The sequence below is a fragment of the Schistocerca serialis genome, chromosome 3, assembly GCF_023864345.2.
Source record: "Schistocerca serialis cubense isolate TAMUIC-IGC-003099 chromosome 3, iqSchSeri2.2, whole genome shotgun sequence".
NCBI lineage: Eukaryota > Metazoa > Arthropoda > Insecta > Orthoptera > Acrididae > Schistocerca > Schistocerca serialis.
The window spans coordinates 234,548,037-234,562,851 of NC_064640.1; the positions used below are offsets into that span (position 1 = coordinate 234,548,037).

At 44.9% G+C, this 14,815-nt stretch overlaps 1 protein-coding gene across 1 annotated transcript in view; it reads left to right on the forward strand.

Moving 5' to 3' along the window:
• The window catches only part of LOC126470770 (mucin-22-like), a 169,900-nt gene that overhangs the window by 73,903 nt on the left and 81,182 nt on the right, over positions 1–14,815 (forward strand). The gene's annotated exons all lie outside the window — the stretch shown is intronic.

A 14,815-nucleotide genomic window follows, 5' to 3' on the forward strand; every position in this document is an offset into this window, starting at 1 on the left:
CAGACTGGTCAGAAACAGTCAGAAAAGCTTGTAAGTATGCAGAAGGGTAGGTTGTGCCGAAAAATAAATGTTCAAAAAAATTCGTTAGGTTCCATCGTTTCCGAGCTAATAAACATTGAAGTTAGCTAATTGGCCCTTTGCGCGGGCAAATTCAAACGGCTCGCCAGGTACAGTTAGTGTCAGTTGTTCTCATAGTGTAAATGATAGCGCGCGAGACTGCTCAGCCTTTCACTTCGTTTCGATCCTTACTACCGTCCCATGTCCAATTTTCTTATCGCTCTCGTGTTCGGTTTTAGGAAACCAAACGAAAGCACATTTGGTGATACCGTCACCGGCGGGCCGCTTGAATTTGCGCGCGCAGCGACGTGACTGGCTAACGTCAATGCAGCGCAACATAACGCATTTCTTCTTAACAACTACTTCTCAACACAACCTACCCTACAACACCCTTACTAGCTTTTCAGGCTGATTCCAACCACCCTGCACAGAGAAGTCGCAACGCTATAAAACTGAAACGGAATGCAGGAAGACCTGCACAGGATCGAAGCTAGGAGCAGGGATTGGCAGCTGACTCTCGAAATAAACAAATGTAAGGTGTTTCATACAAATAAGAGGAAAGATCTGTTCTTGTCTGATACACGTTTACAAAAGAATCATTGGAAGCATTATCTGGAATTATGCGTACAGAGTGATTTAACGTGGAATGACCACATAAAACTGATCGTAGGGAAGGCAGATGTCAAACTCGGATTCATTGGAAGAGTCTTTAGGAATCGTAGTCTAACCACGAAGGAGGTATGATACAGAACCATCGTTCGATTGATACTTGAATATTTCTCGTCAGTGCTGAGCCCGTGTCATAAAGGAATTACAGTGGAATAAAGAAGATCTAAAGGAGAGCAGGAGATGTGTTGAGTACCGAGGTGTGGTTTACTGTTGAAAATTCTATAAGAGTTACTCACAAGGGCAGGCCGCCAATTGCGAAATTCAGATTCGATTCATACTGCGCATAATAAAAGCTCATGGCCAGAGGTGTAATGTGGCAAAGCACCAAGATGCACTTCTCAGCCGTTATCGAGAAAATCGACAGTTAAAAGAAACCATTGGAGTGAAATACTGTCTACGATCAATAATTCTCTACGGCGTCATGGCGCAGCGGTAAGCGCTCTGGTTCGTAATCCGAAGGTCGCCGGATCGAATCTCGCGCTATGTAACCTTTTTTTTTAGTATTTGTTTTTTTTAATATATATATATATATATATATATATATATATATATATATATAATTCCCGGCAATCAGTTCCAACAATTACGCATATAATAAGTTGTTGAAAGTCGTTTGTTGTGGAAAAACTGGCGACTTCGAACATCATTATGTTTTCCGCAAACAAAGTTGTATTTCACAAATGTTATTAATTGTCTTCATAATGTTAACCACGCATAGTTAACGGAAGACGTAGAAACGATATTCCGAAACGAATACGTATAGCGTAAGTCAAACGTTCGAATTAGAATAGAGACCCCACGAACACAAATTTGCTGTGGCAGGCATGAAATATAAACTCCGTTACTCGCTCGTTACACTTGAATGACAGATGTTGAATGGGCCGAAACGAGCCGCCGCATAACAGCGTAGTTGCCTGCTAACTTCGAAAGAAGGTAGACGCGGTCCCTAGCCCAACTTATAACATTGTCGAAAATGAGTGCGGACGGGAGAGCTTTGGTACACCCAGTTAAAAAAAAACGGAAAAATGGAGGCGGTACAATTGGAGAGCGATCCGCCTTCACCAACATGCATAAGCAATTCATTAATAATTTATATATATATATATATATATATATATACACACAAAATAATAAAAAAAATTGCATGGCGCGAGATTCGATCCGGCGACCTTCGGATTACGAACCCGAGCGCTTACCGCTGCGCCACGACGCTGTAGAAAATTACTAATCGTCCAGAGTATTTCACCTCAACGGTTTCTTTTAGCTGTCAATTTTCTCGACAACGGCTGAGAAGTGCATCTTGGTGCTTTGCCACATTACACTTCTGGCCATGAGCTTTTATTATGCGCAGTATGAATCGAATCTGAATTTCACAATTGGCGGCCTCCCCTTGTCAGTAAATTACTTCCTTTTACGTATACATGCCGAAAAGAATATGAAAGTAAAACAGGAGAGATTCGAGCCCACATGGAGACTTATCAACACTCGTTCTTCCCACGTACTATTCGCGATTACCACACGAATGGCGCAAAGTGACAGTGGTACACAAACTACCCCCCGCCACACAGCAAAAGGTGACTCGGGAGTACAGAGGTACATTTACACAACCTGATCAAAAGTATCCAGTGAACCCTACTGTGTGCGTAATTGACCACTAGATGTCACGAGAGGAGGACCCGACGGTATAAAAGGAGGCGGGAAACATTGTGTTGTCAGTAGAGAAATAGTAACAGCAGAATGGGTCTGTTAGGAGAGCTCAGTGACTTCGAACGTTGACTAGTCATTGGGTGTCCCCTAAGTAACAGATCTATCAGTCCGCAGCTCATGGTCTAGTGGGCCGGCACGGTAGTTCAGTGTGTTCGGTCAGAGGATTAGCTGCCCTCTGTAATAGAAAAAAAACTGAGTTAGTGGATCAACTACGAACTGAAACGGGCGTCTTGCGACGTCCGCCCCGAGCAGATGCAAGGAACTAAAACGAACAAAATGAGATTTAAAAAAAAAGTTGCTAGCTTTCCTGCCTCTGGATCACGTGATCCCAGGTTCGATTCCCGGCCGCGTTGTGGATTTTTTCTGCCCGGAGACTGGGTATATGTGTTGTCCTCATCATTTCATCATCATCATCATCATTCGTGACAGTAGCAGGATTCGACTGTGTAAAAAACATTGGACAGTGTAAAAATTAGGACATTGTATGGGCGCTGATGACCGCGCAGTTGAGCGCGCCACAAACCGAACATCATCATCAGGGACATTTCAGCCCTTCTAAGGCTGCCCAAGTCGGCTGTTGGTGATGTGACTGCGTAGTGGAAATGCGAAGCAACAACCACAGCAAAATCAAGGCCAAGTAGAGCTACTGTAATGACGGACAGGGACGGTCGAGCATTGTGGCGGATGGTTATAAAAAATCGCACGAAATCTGCGGAAGGAATCACTTGGGGTACAATGGTCGAACAGTTTCTCATAATCCACATATTTCTGTAGTCAATGCTGAGCGACTCTTTACATGGTGTACAGAACGACGCCACTGAACAGTGAATGACTTGGAACGAGAATCTGTGGGAATCCGATGGAAAGGGTTACCTGCCATCGAGTGTAGTGCCAATGGTAAAGTACGGAGGAAACGATGTTACGTTATCTGGGTGCTTGTCGTAGTTACGATGTGGCCACCTTATTGTGCTTTAGAAAACACTAATGTGGAAGGATATGAACACATTTTACAACATTGTGTCTACCCATAGTAGGGAAACAGTTCGGAGACAATGATTGTCTATATTAGCACTGCATTGCACTCTGTCATAAAGTGACATCTGCGCGCAATGGTGTGAGAACGTTAACTTACCTGACATCAATTGGCCTGTTCAGAGTCTCGACCTGAATCCAGTCTAATACCTTATAATGAGATACAGCATTGTCTTCGCTACAGATCCCAGCGTCCAACACCACTATTTTGTCTGGTTTCGACTCTTGAGGAATAATGGACTGCCATTCCTCCCTTGACATTCAGACAGTGTCCCCGGCATAGTTCAAGCCATCACAAAGGCGAAGGTAGAACGCATCTCTTATTAATGTCTAATAATACATGTCCAAATACATTTGACCAGGTAATTTAACGGGGATTGGCGTGGGACGTAGTAGTGCGAATGAATGGTAGACGGACCAAGGAGGTTATTTGTAGGATTTCAAGAGATAAGTAAATAACGAGGCGATGACATAATGGAAGGTGGACAGGTGACATCACAGAAGTGCAGGAGCAACATGGAGGTGAATCGCTGAATACTGTAATGCTTGGAAAAGTTACAGAAGTCCTTCATCCAGCAGTGGGCGGCAGATAACTCGTGATGATGATTACGGCGATGATGATGATGATGATAATTGTGCTAAACTGCCACCAGTCACATTGACACGCATCAAAAATGTTTTGCACCACCCCAGTTCCCGGAACTCCTGAACATAGACGTTGACTGTGGATATTGTATCAAAGACACAGTCCCTTTGACTGTTCAGAGATGTCACTAAACTCGCCCAAAGATGTAAACAACCATGCATGGGCAGCTCCTATTAGACGGGGGGGGGGGGGGGGGGGGGCGGGGCGGGGGGGGGGGTGTCTGACAGCCGATCATTTCCAGTCATTCCACCAGGAAGGAGGTACACGGCTCGTGTTGCCTGTAATTCAACCATGCCTGGACGGTCAATACCGCGGTTCGATCGCGTCCGCATTCTTACTTTGTGCCAGGATGGGCCTTCAACAAGAGAAGTGTCCAGGCGTCTCGGAGTGAACCAAAGCGATGTTGTTCGGACATGGAGGAGATACAAAGAGTCACGAACTGTCGATGACATTCCTCGCTCAGGGCGCCCAAGGACTAGTACTGCAGTGGATGACCGCTACCTACGGATTACGGCTCGGAGGAACCCTGACAGCAACGCTACCATGTTGAATAATGCTTTTCGTGCAGTCACAGGACATCGTGTTACGACTCAAACTGTGCACAGTTGGCTGCATGATGCGCAACTTCACTCCCGACGTCCATGATGAGGTCCATATTTGCAACCACGACAACACGCAGAGCGGTGCAAATGGGCCCAACAACATGCCGAATGGACCGCTCAGTATTGGCATCACGTTCTCTTCACCGATGAGTGTCACATATGCTTTCAACCAGACAATTGTCAGAGACGTTTCTGGAGGCAACCCGGTCAGGCTGAACGCCTTAGACACACTGTCCAGCGAGTCCAGAAAGGTGGAGGTTCCTTGCTGCTTTGGCGTGGCATTATGTGGGGCCGACATACGCCGCTGGTGGTCATGGAAGGCGCCGTAACCCCTGTACGATACGTGAATGCCATCCTCCTACCGATAGTGCAACCATATCGGCAGCATATTGGCGAGGCATTCGTCTTCATGGACGACATTTCCATCTTGTGAATGACTTCCTTCACGATAACGACATCGCTCGACTAGAGTGGCCAGCATGATCTCCAGACATGAACCCCATCGAACATGCCTGGGATATATTGAAAAGGGCTGTTAATGGACGACGTGACCTACTAACCACTCTGAGAGATCTATGCTGAATCGCCGTTGAGGAGTGGGACAATCTGGACCAACAGTGGCTTGATGAACCTGTGGATAGTATACCACGAGGAATACAGGCTTGCATCAATGCAAGAGGACCTGCTACTGGGTATTAGGTATACCAGTGTGTACAGAAATCTGGACCACCGCCTCTGAAGGTCTCGCTGTAAGGTGGTACAACATGCAATGTGTGGTTTTCATGAGCAATAAATAGGGCGGAAATGATGTTTCTGTTGATGTCTATTCCAATTTTCTGTAAAGGTTCCGGAACTCTCAGAACCGAGGTGATGCAAAGCTTTTTTTGAAGTTTGTGTATGTATTTCATGGTTAGATTAACATAACTCTACGCTTTTCGAGCATATTGTGCGCTTTTCAGGAGTTTATGCATGCGGCCATACGTCATATTAAATCATGAAATGTCTTAACTAGTCTAAATTAAAATAGAAATACGAAAGTTACAATTTTGTGCCACTGTTCTGCTGATGGAGTGGTAAAAGGGAGTGTTGCATCCTTCCTAGTTGTGGGGGGTCTAGGAAATCTGCTTCTCGGATCGCTAGATACCAGTTCAAGCAAATCGTATTAATGAATTTTACTACAGAAAATAAATGGCAATAATTAACTTTGAGAAATACATACTGGCGTCGCAAGCAAAGGACTACATGCAATATAATCAATATCCTCCAGTATAATGATCCCAGTACAAGTGAAGTTATACAGTATGCTTTTATCCAGGTCTCTGGTCTTGACGCTTCTGTAGGACTCGTAGAACTGGGCCTGTAGCCAGTCAGGTGCAGCCCCTATGTTCTCTTCGCGTAGAGGGCGCTGCTGTCGTATTGTCGTCATGGAGAAGGGTCGGTCAGCGTGCAATTGGCTGATGTCTTCCTCACAGCTCTCTCTGCTTTCACGTTCCCGAATGGGGTGCCGGCGCTTGACTTTACGCCGGAGGAGAGGAGATTAGTGTTTAACGTCCCGTCAACAACGAGGTCATTAGAGACGGAGCGCAAGCTCGGGTGAAGGAAGGGTGGGGAAGGAAATCGGCCGTGCCCTTTCAAAGGAACCATCCCGGCATTTGCCTGAAGCGATTTAGGGAAATCACGGAAAACCTAAATCAGGATGGCCGGAGACGGGATTGAACCGTCGTCCTCCCGAATGCGAGTCCAGTGTGCTAACCACTGCGCCACCTCGCTCGGTGTTGACTTTACGCCAGAACAGGGAGAATATGGGTAGGGCTGGGGAGGGGGTGGAGACAGTGGTTGCCAGAAGTCGATCCCAAATGGTATATGCTCCTATCTTGTGGAACTCAGCAAGATGTTTCTCGTTATCTATTGAATTGGTCAACAAAGCAATATCGGCTTTCCATAGCTTCATTCACACTTTATTTCCTTTTGGAGCACTGGCGGCACTCTTATGTAACATTATACCGTAGCAATTTATGCTAAATTCGATGTATTTCACTGCACAATACGTTTTTACGTGAATGTAAACATTACACACTTATAATAATATGGCGACCTTTTTATTATTCACACGCCTGAAGATGAGCAGAACATGCTCGGAACGCGTAGTTATGTTAAGTTAAACATATAATACTCATCATTTAATAACATACATGTATGTATGTATCAAAGCCCGAAAATTACACGAATAACTATTTCACACTGTCACGGTTTCTACACTCCCAGACATTATGATCACAGGTAATTTAAATTTTTCAAAAAAATTGTTTGTCGTTTATTTTTCAGTCCCAGTAGTACATTTTTTAACAGTATGACTAACTTCAGTCTTACTTGATTATCTTCAGATGTATGTAGCTACGTCAGCAACCCATTGTATCTGCACTGCAACAACACATCAGATCTGAACATGATTCTGAGAGATCAGAAGTAGTCATACTGTACAAAAATGTGCAACTAGAACTAAAAAATAAACAATATTTATATATTTTGTAAAAATGAAAACAGCTGCAGAATTCTCTCGTGAAGAATGTGTCGGCTATAGTAATGTAAAGTACTTTTACCTCTGAATTTTATATAAAATACGTGTAGATAATCCAATATCCATATAATGAAATGAAATGGCAGCCCCTATACACACGTTCACTCTTAATTCTAATAATTTTGGCTAATATCTACAATATTCTATCTGAAACTTTCATTCTACGCCAGAATGAATGCTACAACGTAACTTCCTGAGATATTTGACTGGAGGAAGTTTCCGCCTTATACAAGACACAATTTATATACTTTGTTCTGCCCAGTCAAGGTTCAGCTTCTTAAGTGAAGTATTCAGTGAGATATTCTTCAATATTCTGTCTCATATAAGGCTTTCAGTTATTTTCTGCTTCTCGTGGTTTCTGGTATTGTTTTCTTGTTCATTGTTGTATTAGACATATTAAACAATTATTTTCTTCCCATTTCTGTTTTAACAGTTCCACATGCATTTAAAATCACTTTTATTACGAAAATGAAAGGTTTCTTTAGTCAGCCATTAGGTTTTTGCAATTTGTATTCTCTGTCTTAGTGTTAGCTCCTTTTACATGCCGTAAGAAACGTTGAAAAGCTGGATAATAACTAATCGATAAGGAGGTCAAAGGTGCTAACTCAACGTCTCCCTTCGGCCTTGATTGTGAAGAGACAAACACATTCGATAACTGTAGATAAGAGGCACTGCGTATCAGATTCAGCAGAGCGAATCAGGGGAAGTCCAGTATTGCCACATCTTTTGACGATTCTGCTAACTGGGGCAAAGTGGTAGTGAGAGACTGTTCTATTTTACTATTTTCACACAATTATATAACGATATACACTGAAGAGCCAAAGAAACTGGTACACCTGCCTAATATCGAGCAGAGCCCCCGAGAGCATGCAGAAGTGACGCAACACGACGTGGCATGAACTCGACTATTGTCTGAAGTAGTGTTGGAGGGAATTGACACCTTGAATCCTGCAGGACTGTCCATAAATCCGTAAGGTTACGAGGGGGTGGAGATCTCTTCTCAATAGCACCTTGCAAGGCATCCCAGATATGCTCAATAATGTCCATGACTGGGGAGTTCGGTGGCCAGCGGAAGTGTTTAAACTCAGAAGAGTGTTCCTGGAATGACTGTGTAGCAATGGACGTGTGGGGTGTAGCATTGTCCTGCTGGAATTGCCCAAATCCGTCGGAATGCACAATGGACATGAATGGACACAAGTGATCAGACAGGATGCTTACGTGTCACCTGTCGTTGATGGCCCAGCACTGAAATCTGCAGCAATTTGCGGAAGGGGCTGCACTTCTGTCACGTTGAACGATTCTCTTCAGTCGTCGTTGGTCCCGTTCTTGCACAGTCTTTCTCCGGCCGCACCGATGTCGGAGTTTTGATATTTTACCGGATTCCTGATATTCATGGTACACTTGTGAAATAGTCTTACGGGAACACCCCCACTTTCATCACTACCTGTGTCCCATCGCTCGTGCGCCGACTATAACCCCACGTTCAAATTCAGATATATCTTGATAAACTGCCATTGCAGTAGCAGTAACCGATCTAACAACTGCGCCAGGCACCTGTTGTCTTATATAGGCATTGCCGACAGCAGCGCCGTATTCTGCCTGTTTACATATCTCTGTATTTGAATAAGCTTACCTATACCAGTTCCTTTGGCGCTTCAGCGTACAAAAGTAACAGTACTAAAGTTGGAGTCAAAAATCACAATTAGAGCTGAAACAACAATGACGTCAAGTAATTGCAACATGAAAGTTTTTCACTTTTGCCAGGGACAACCCGAAGAAGAAATATTTTATGAATACTGTGTAAAAATGGTAATATCAGTGTTTATAGACCAATAAAAAGGTTATGCAGCTTCTTTCACTGAAGTGAAATATGCTTTCGTAAACTCCGGCTACAGTTCAGTACTAACCGAAATAGGGAATCTGCGGCAAATCAATATGTACAGTCAACCTTGAACCAGCTTGCTGAAGTTCTGTGCAGTTTTTCATTGCTGCCTCGCAGTCACTAGAAGACAGTCCAGAGCCGAGGACGGAATGTCATCAGTTTTATGACCCGTATGCATCTAGATCGTTAAACAAGCATCATAAATTAAACTGGATGAATGTGGGAAACTAATTACAATATGGTCTATTCGGTGGTCCCATAATTTGATCGAGGCTATTTAACGGCAATAAGAATAGGTGAACTATGATGAGGATTTGAGCTCCATTCATTCCAGCTGCGAGTAAAGGGATAAGAAATCAGCTAAATCCGGTTATTATTACTCGCTTCATTTTAATTAGCATTAATCAGAATGAAATCATTATTTCGCATAGATCATAAACCTAAAATGATTTATCATTCACAAAATATTCATTTTATAACGACACAGAGAGACATGCCTCAATTAATTAGGATGTAGACGAATGATATTTAATAAATAACAACCGAAGTAACTGAATAGCTACAAACTTCTACATAGCTGAGCTTGATTTAAGGTGAGACATGCTCAGGATCATTAACAGACCCGCCAGGGTAGCCCAGAGCAATAATGCGCTGCTTCCTGGACTCGGATAGGCGCGCCGGCCCCGAATCGTATCCGCCCGGTGGATTATCGACGACGGCCGGTATGCTGGCCAACCTGGTTGTGGTTTTTAGGCAGTTTTCCACATCCCGTTAGGTGAATACCGAGCTGGTCCCCAAGTTCCGCCTCAGTTACACGACCCACAGACATGTGAAAACGTTCCCACTATTTCATGACGTACAATAGACGCAGACAGCTGGGGTACACTACTCCCATCCCGGGGGGTTCGGGGTGGCGGCAGGAAGGGCATCCGGCCTCCCTCTGCAATTAACACTGCCAAATCCGTCTACCAAGGCGACCCCGCGTTGGAGCGGGACAAAGGCCCGAGAAAGAAAGAAATGCTCAGGATCATTAACAGTGTGGGAATCGAATGATGATTACACAGAGAAAACAGAACTGAGTTATTGTATTCGTATGTGCGTGTTGCCAATTCCCGTAAGAGTTCGGGCACTGTTTGTGCATTCGCACAGAAGAAAAAGATGATCAAGTGGCCGGTAAGCCTGAACTTTATATATACTAAGATGGTATCTATTCTTTCGGACATGTCCGAAAGAACTCTTACGGGAATCGGCAACGCGCCGCGACTAATGAGTATAATGGGCGGGGGCACTACGAATGTAGTGCGGGACAATACGTTGAGAATATGGGTTTCGCGGGAGGCGTGCCAGAGATAAATCCCTGCAGTCGCGCCATCCTCTGTGTCCTCGGTTGCTCAGATGGATAGAGCGTCTGCCATGTAAGCAGGAGATCCCGGGTTCGAGTCCCGGTCGGGGCACACATTTTCATCTGTCCCCGTTGACGTATGTCAACGCCTGTAAGCAGCTTAGGGTGTTCATTTCATTGTGATTTCATAATTACTACTGTTCATCGGCGACGAAGACTGGAATTTGCACAGCAAAAACACAAGTGGACTTCCGTTGCGTGGAGGCAGATGCCCTTATCAGATGAATCACTCTTCATGTTCCATTAGCGTGAAACGTCTGAGAACAAACAGCCTGCAACAATTGTCGGAAGAGAAGGGAGCGTTATGGTGGGGGATGTTTTCTTGGCATTCCCTCGATAATATCGTCGTTCTGGAAGGCACAAGGGATCAACACAAGTATGCATCTCTCCTAGGGGACCATGTCCACCCCTGCATCCGGATTGTTCTCCCTCGCACGATGACTTCTACCAGCAGGATAAAGCAATGTGTCACACAGCTCACAGCGTCCGTGCGTGATTCGAGTAGCACCAGCATGAGTTTACCGTACTCCCCTGGCCACTAGACTCCCCGGATTTAAACTGTATTGAGAATCTGTGTGACCACCTCGATAGGACTGTTCACAACATGGATCCTCAACTGAGAGCAGCTGATCACGACACTGGAGTCGGTATATCTCCACATCCCTGTTGGTACCTCCCATAACATCACTAACTCTCTTCCTGCACGTCTCGGAGCGGGAGCCGCTGTTGCAGTCATTCGTTGTCAAATACTCCATTTGAAACTCTCAACAATCTCTCGTTCTTTCAACTTATCCAGATCCCATCTCCTTAATTTCCTACCTTTTTCCAAATTCTTCAGTTTTAATCCACAGTTTATAACCAATAAATTATGATCGGAATCCATACATGCCCTTGAAACGTCTTACAATTTGAAATCTGGTTTCGAAATCTCTATCTCACCTGTAAAAATAATCAGTCTGAAATCTTCCAGTGTTTCTAGGACTCTTCCACATATACAACCTTCTTTAATGATTTTTAACCAAGTGTTAGCGATGATTAAATTATGCTATGTGCAAAATTCTACCAGGCGGCCTCCTCTTCATTCACTTCCCCAGTCCATACCCTCCTCCTATTTTTCGTTCTCTTCCTCTTCCTATTACGAAATTCCATTCCGCAATTAAGGTTTCCTCTCCCTTAATTATCTGAATAATTTCTCTTAACTCATCACACATTCTTTCAGTCTCTTCATCATCTGCGAAGCTAGTTGGCATATAAACCTATACCACTCTGTTGGGAGTTGATTTTGTGTTTATTTTGGCTATGATAACTCGTTCACTATGCTGCTCATAGTAGCTACGTTCTTATCCATTATTAGACCTACCCCTGTAGTACCTCTGTTTGATTTTGTATTTATAACATTGTACTCACCTGCTGTACTATTCATCCTACCATCAAACTTCACTATATCTAACTTCAACATATCCATTTCCCTCTACAAATCTGTTTTCCCTGACGATGGCATCCTCCTGACTAGCCCTGGCCGGAGCTCCGAATGGTGGACTTTTTTACCTACAGAATATTTCACCCAAGATATGCCATCTTCATTTAATCATACCGTAGAGCTGCATGTCCTCCTGAAACGTACTTTCCCCTTGCTTTCAGCCCAGCAAGCCCATGTTGGTTGATGTTACAAGGCCAGATCAGACTGTTGCCCCTTCAACTACTAAGAAAGCTGCTATCCCTCCTCAGGAACCACATGTTTGACTGGCCTCTTCACAGATACCTCCTCTCTGTTGTGGTTGCACGCACCGTAACGTTATGTCTATCGTTGAGGCACACAAGCCATCTCACCTCAGCAGTATCTGTGTTAACTCCTATCTGCTTCGTGCGTTTGCACTTGAACGCTAATTATTTAATGTCTATGTGTGTCAATTTGACTATTGTTGCATACCGTCTTCATGGAGTTAAAATTTTAGTGGCCATCAGTACGTTAGAGTTGAATCTGGAACTGCACACAACCCATTTGTCGGTGTGGTTCGAATTGTTTTGGATATGTGACGATCTCGGCGTAACAGATGTTTTCAGAAGCTTTGGTGCTTCTTCAATTCAGGTATTAATCCGTTCAGTGAGTTCACACACTCATCGACGTTATACACTACTGGCCATTAAAATTGCTACACCGAGAAGAAATGCAGATGATAAACGAGTATTCATTGGACAAATATATTATACTAGAACTGACATGTGATAACATTTTCACGCAGTTTGGGTGCATAGATCCTGAGAAATCAGTACCCACAACAACCACCTCTGGCCGTAATAACGGCCTTGATACGCCTGGGCATTGAGTCAAACAGAACTTGGATGGCGTGTACAGGTACGCCCATGCAGCTTCAACACGATACCACAGTTCATCAGGAGTAGTGACTGGGGTATTGTGACGAGCCAGTTGCTCGGCCACCATTGACCAGACGTTTTCAGTTGGTGAGAGATCTGTAGAATGCGCTGGCCGGTGTAGTAATCGAGCATTTTCTACATCCAGAAAGGCCCGTACAGGACCTGCAACATGACGTCGTGCATTATCCTGCCGAAATGTAGGGTTTCGCAGGGATCGAATGAAGGGTAGAGCTACGGGTCGTAACATATCTGAAATGTAACATCCACTGTTCAAAGTGCCGTCAATGCGAACAAGAGGTGACCGAGACGTGTAACCAGTGGCACCCCATACCATCACGCCAGGTGATACGCCAGACGAAGGTGACGAATACATGCTTCCAATGTGCGTTCACCGCGATGACGCCAAACACGGATGCGACCATCATGATGCTGTACACAGAACCTGGATTCATCCGAAAAAATGACGTTTTGCCATTCGTGCACCCAGGTTCGTCGTTGAGTACAGCAATGCAGGCGCTCCTATCTGCGATGCAGCGTCCAGGGTTACCGCAACCATGGTCTCCGAGCTGATAGTCCGTGCTGCTGCAAACGTCGTCGAACTGTTCGTGCAGATGGTTGTTGTCTTGCAAACGTCCCCATCTGTTGGCTCAGGGATCGGAACGTGGCTGCACGATCCACTACAGCCAGCGGATAGATGCCTGTCATCTCGACTGCTAGTGATACGAGGCCGTTGGGATCCAGCACGGCGTTCCGTATTACCCTCCTGAACCCACCGATTCCTTATTCTGCTAACAGTCATTGGATCTCGACCAACGCGAGCAGCAATGTCGCGATACGATAAACCGCAATCGCGATAGGCTACAATCCGACCTTTATCAAAGTCGGATACGTGATGATACACATTTCTCCTCCTTACACGAGACATCACAACAATGTTTCTCCAGGCAACGCCGGTCAACTGCTGTTTGTGTATGAGAAATTGGTTGGAAACTTTCCTCGTGTCAGCACGTTGTAAGTGTCGCCACCGCTGCCAACCTTGTGTGAATGCTCTGAAAAGCTAATCACTTGAATATCACAGCATCTTCTTCCTGTCGGTTAAATTTCGCGTCTGTAGCACGTCATCTTCGTGGTGTAGCAATTTTAATGGCCAGTAGTGTATATACACTGTCAACATCACATTAATGTGGCCAGCTGTCAGGAGCCTGGAGAACTACCTTTTGCAGCGCCGACCACTCCGAGGGTTAGCGAGGTTCTGGAAAATGTGGACAGGGATGTGGATCCTTACCGACTCCAGTTAGATTCCTTGCCTGACGATCCATGGCGCGAACAACCCGATCGAGATGGTCCCACACATTGGGTTTAAATCTGAGGTGTTTGGGAGCCAGTGGGGAATAGTAAATTCATTCTTCTTCTCTTCAAACCACGCACGTACACTGCAATATGTATGACATGTTGTATTGTCCTGCTCTTAGATGCCACCGTGCCGCGGAAAAACAGACTGCATGTAGGGTGGAAGTGGTCCCCAAGGATAGATGCATACTTGTGTTGATCCATTGCGCCTTCTAGAATGACGATATCACCCTGCGAATTCCCCGAGGTTCCTCCTCCGGTCTGGAACGTTCGGACGAGTGTTGTAGGTGCTTGCCTTCAGACATTTCACGCTGTGCACGCCAGCGGCCATCTGTCCGATGGAGCATGAAACGTGATTCACTTGAAAAGGCGTGCAAATTCTAGTATTTGGCGCCAATGAATAGCTGTCAGCATGGATGCATGAACCAAGCAGCAACGTTCGCTGAACGGTCGTCGAGGAGATACTATTGGTATCCCCTCCGTTCGTCTTGACGGTCAGTTGCTCAACAGTTGC